Raw genomic sequence first — 5,347 nt, forward strand, 5'->3', positions numbered from 1 at the left:
AGTGTAGATGCATGTTGATTTTATCAGACGATGCCGCGATTATAAATGGGAGTGACTCCTGGTTAACATGTATTAAAAGGGGTCGTGTTCAGTCACTATTTAGTGTGGTATTTTTTGACAATATTCACTCATCATGACAGTAAAATAGGGCATTCTAAGTCAATATACTGCAGTATTTCCTCTCTCAATCAGTAGAAAATATGGTTAACACCCGGTCATGCATGAAAAAAAAATACCGTCATGTACCGTGAAACCGGTATCATTTTTTAAAATACCGTGATATAAACTTTTGGTCATACCGTCCCAGCACTAGGCTATAGTTTGGAGAAAGTGAGAAGCTTTCTACAGTCTGCCAAGGTCGAAACGGAATGTTGAAGTCACTGATTACTTCCCTGATCAGATGTTGTTTATTGAATCAGCCAGATTTTTGATGAGACGGAGGGGAAAACTGTCTATCCAATCCAGATGTGTATCAGCTGAAAAACAATATTTTAAGAGATTGAGCTCTAGATTAAGTCAAAATGAAAATGATCAAATGTTGGAGTAATAATAAAAATGTGCTTATTTTGTGCTTTTTGACTTACTCTCTCCTAATGAGTAATTTTAAAATCTCATCCATTAACTTAAATGAGCGAGAGATGCTGCTAAATGAGCACAATTATATGACGTTTTGAAAATGAAAAATATAGATATAGCGTTTGTTCAAGAAACACATAGAACACTAGATAATGCAGTAGAGTGGCAAAAAGAATGGGATGGTCATATCTGTCTTAGTCATAAAAGTGTTTTTAGTGCAGGAGTTGGAATTTTATTTTCAAATTGTCCTGTAAGCTACAACAAATAATAGAAGGAAGATTATTAAAAGTTACAGCGAAATATGAAAAGATAACACTGGAATTGATTAATGTGTATGCTCCAGTAAATGCATCTGAAAGAATGATTTTTTTTATATACACTTGCTAATACAATTCAGCAATGTGAAGATCATTATTTGAGACTTTTTAATTTTACTGCCAGTGATATTGATAGGAATCATCTGGAGCATCATGGTCCTTCAAGGCGAAGAATGTTATTGTGATTGATGAACTGATTGTATTAAATGAACTTTGTGATATTTGGGAAATTTGCATAACAATATAAGACAGTATGCATGGACACATGTAAGAGAAAATCACATTGCTTTAGCAAGGTTGGATAGATTTTATTGTTATAAATTCCAATATCAGTGTTTTAAAAGTTGTCTTATATGTCCAGTGGGACCATTTTCAGACCATTCTATGGTGATTACTTCTGTTTATATTAATTTTATAAGAAATAAGAATGCGTATTGGCATTTTAATTGTGCACTTGTTTAATTTTAAGAATTGTTTTCGATTTTTTTGGGCAAAATGGAAATTGCAAAAAGAAAATTTCAGTTCATTGAAACAATGGTGGGATGCTGGAAAAATTCAATATAACCAAGGACATTGTTGGGTATATTAAAAATTTAGAAGTTGATCATATGGAGCTTCAGAATGTATGTGACTCCACAAGAGATCAAGATTTAAATCGTTGAAAAAGAAAAAAAAAACAGTTTTGGCTGAACTATTAGGAGTCAAGCACAAGGGACTTTGGTGAAATCAAGATTTCAGAATATATTTGAAATGGATGCCCCGTCCAGATTTTTTTTTTTTTTGGCCTGGAAAATAAAAATGGCCAGTGTCAGTTAATTCATTGTTTAAGATCTATTGATGGGAAGGAACTTACGAAAATATCTGATATATGCAAAAGAGCAGTTAATTTTTATGCAGAACTCTATGCAAGTGAGCATGAAGAAAATGTTTTTTTGGCACAAAATTTTTACAAAGATCAGGTGCCTAAAGAATCTTTTGAAGAATTGATGGTCTTCCCGTTGATTTTAATAAGGCCTATTGGGAGTTTTTGGGAGATGATTTGCTTGAAGTTCTAAATAAAAGTTTGAATGGAGGACAGCTGCCACAGAGTTGTAAAAGGGTAGTTTTAACCCTGCTCCCAAAAAAGGTGATTTGAAAGAAATCAAAAATTGGCGACCAGTAGCATTATTATGTGCCGATTATATCCAAAACTTTTACTAATCGATTAAATAAAGTGATGGGAATGATGATACATATAGATCAGTCATACTGTATACCTAAAAGATCAATTGTTGATAATATTTCACTGATCAGAGATGTTTAGTTTCAAGGATTTTTGGCTTAAAATTTTGTCTGATTTCATTAGACCAGGAAAAAGCCTTTAACCGCGTGGAACACTGTTATTTGTGGGATACTTTTAAAGCTTTTGGTTTTCCTCCTGGTTTTATAGATACGATAAAGGTCCTTTATGAGGACATTGAAAGCATATTGAAGATCAATGGTGGCTTGAGTTTTCCATTTAAGGTTGAAAGAGGAATAAGTGGGGCTGGGCGATATAGCTAAAAAATTTATCAACGATATAATGTGTCATATCGTTCGGTATCGATAATTATTGACATTTTTTATAACCTTTTTTAAAACAAAGAGCAATAGAAAAAAATGTTTAAATTTAACCACTGTATTTTTTAACTAACCCAGTTTATTGAGACAAATCAAATATTTTTAGTTTTAACAGTCTAACACACAATAAAAATCAAACAAATATCTAATTTCTAATGTTTTATATGCAGATTAAATAGGTCTGAAGGAAACTTTTGTCTTGTCTCCCAAGGCCACAGGAGGGCACAATGAGCAAAATAATGCAGCATATTTAAATTGTCAACGCAAGGAAATAAATGTCTATAAAAAAACCTGCATTACGTCTAAATTAACTCATATAAATCAAATATAATTTCGTAAATTGCATAAACAATTATGAACAAAACAGCATGTATTTATGCATTGCTTAATCCAAAGAGCCGAATCGCCCATCACACAGATTGCATTTAAAAACATAAGAGACGCAGTGAAAAGGAATAAACCTCCACAAGTTCGCAACGTGTTTTCTAAAAGTATAAACTGTTTTAACTTTGCATGGCTACATCTCTTGTGTGAGACGCGAGTGCAGCAGTCATATTTGTCCGTCTAAAAACAGGCACAGCATACAATTCAGCATGTGTTCGTGTTTGTGTGTGCTGTCTGCGTCACTCATAGCACGTGCCTATATCGTGCACTATATCGAACATTTTTTATATCGTTATTGAAGAAGGTGTACCATCGATAAATATTGATACCGTTTTATCGCCCAGGCCTAGGAATAAGACAGGGATGTTCAATGTCTGAATGTAATATTCAATTGCTTTGGAACCAGTTTTAAATCAAATAAGAGAGATTATTTGTGGTTTCAAATATGGTAAAGGTTATATGTCAGTAAAGTTGTCAGCTTATGCTGATGATATAGTGGTTTTAATTAATGACCAGACATATGTTAATAGACTAATAAAAATTGTTGAAGATTTTGGTAAAATCTCCTCTTTTAAAGATTAATTGGTCAAAGAGTTCATCTATGTTAGTAGGTAATTGGCAAGCTGAAAAACCAGCTTTACCATGTGGAATGTTCTGGACAAAGGGGGGGTTTAAATATTTGGGGGTGTTTTTAGGAGACGAAGTGACAATGGGGAAAAATTGGGAAAATGTTTTAGAAAAAGTACAAGGCAGATTGGCAAGGTGGAAATGGCTTTTAACAAAAATGTCATTTAGGGGGAGAATTAATTAATCAGTAATTAATCATTTAGTGGCATCCCTGTTATGGCACCGTTTAGCAGTATTAGAACCCCCAGTAGGTCTGTTAGAAAAGATTCAAACATCTATTGTTAATTTTTTTGGGGGGATAATTTACATTGGCTTCCTAAAAGTGTGTTGTATCTTCCTTTAGAGGAGGGAGGACAAGGTCTAAAACATCTTGAATGCCGGAAAGCAGCTTTTAGACTGCAATTTGTTAAAACATTATTGTATCAGAATTTGTCTTGGAATAATGTTGCTTTTAAAATTTTAAGTGTGGTTGGGAAGCTGGGATTAAATAAAGAAGTGTTTTGGACAGATTGTAAGAGAATTGATTGGAAAGTAATTTTTTTTTTTTATGGAGTTAGAAAATCATGGTGTTTGATGAAAATAACAAGGTCTACTGATGGAAAATCTTTACATTGGTTGTTGTTAGAACCATTGATTAATGGGTCTCGTTTGAATTTATCTTGCGAGACACCATCATGGCTTGAACAAAAAATTAAAAATGCACAGATTATAGTAATAAAGGACTTGGTGGAAGTGGCTGGAAGGGATTTAAGTAATATTGTTGCATTGACTCATAAACTTGGACTTCGTTCTGAACGAATAGCTGGACAGATGTTGGAAAAATTTCGAAGTTCCTTATCTGAAGAAGAAGAATGGATGCTTCTGTATGATTATTCAACATTACAACAAAGACCAAACACAGAGGACAATTTCCCAGCAATGATGATTTCTCTGGATTTACCAGATACGGAAATTAACTGTCCTTTAACAGTATCAAACAATTTGAAGGACAGAAATATTAAGTTTACTTGTGGAAAATATTTTTATAAAGTGTGAGTAAAGGTGTTGAACAAAAAACAGTCGGTACATCGTTCTGATACTCCATGGCGAAGTCATTTATGTGTTGCTTCTAAATTTAAACCATTGTGGGGTACGTTATACAAGCCACCACTGACAAAATATATTGGAGATTTGCAGTGGAGGATCTTGTATGGCATTGTTGCAGTTAATGCCTTCATTTCTATTTTGAATCCCCAAGTAATAGACAGTTGTACTTTTTGTGGGCAGAGAGAAACTATTTTTCATTGTTTAATTCATTGTCAAAGGTTACAGTCTCTGTTTGAAGTGCTGACAATGATGTTTGATGACTTTAATGAAATGTTCAGTATACCTGTATTTATTTATGGTTTTAAGGAGTCTAAAGTAAAGAAAAGAATGGGGCGTTTGCTGAATTTTATTGTAGGTTAAGCAAAGATGTCTATTTATTTAAGTAGAAAACAGAAAAATTATTTTGGAAATTATTGTAATATAGTTACAGGTTTTAAAGGACTTGTAAAAACAAGAATTAAATATGATTTTTCTTTTTATTCTTGTATGAAAAATTTACTGGACTTTGAAATGATTTGGACAAATGGAGAAGTACTCTGTAAAGTTGAAAATAATGCTTTAAAGGGGTCATATGATGTTGCTAAAAAGAACATTGAACATTGGTGTAATGAAATGTGTTTATGCGGTTTAAGGTTAAAAAAACACATTATTTTCCACATACTGTACATTATTGTTTCTCCTCTATGCCCCGCCTTTCTGAAACGCGTCGATTTTTACAAAGTTCATTGGTCTGAAAAGCGAGGTGTGCTCTGATTTGC

General features: G+C 33.1%; 1 protein-coding gene across 1 annotated transcript in view; it reads right to left on the reverse strand.

Moving 5' to 3' along the window:
- Positions 1–5,347, reverse strand: part of LOC107674750 (NT-3 growth factor receptor-like) — a 160,854-nt gene that overhangs the window by 63,118 nt on the left and 92,389 nt on the right. The window lies entirely within an intron of this gene.

The sequence above is a fragment of the Sinocyclocheilus anshuiensis genome, unplaced genomic scaffold (genome assembly GCF_001515605.1).
Source record: "Sinocyclocheilus anshuiensis isolate Anshui unplaced genomic scaffold, SAMN03320099.WGS_v1.1 scaffold1093, whole genome shotgun sequence".
NCBI classification, from domain to species: domain Eukaryota; kingdom Metazoa; phylum Chordata; class Actinopteri; order Cypriniformes; family Cyprinidae; genus Sinocyclocheilus; species Sinocyclocheilus anshuiensis.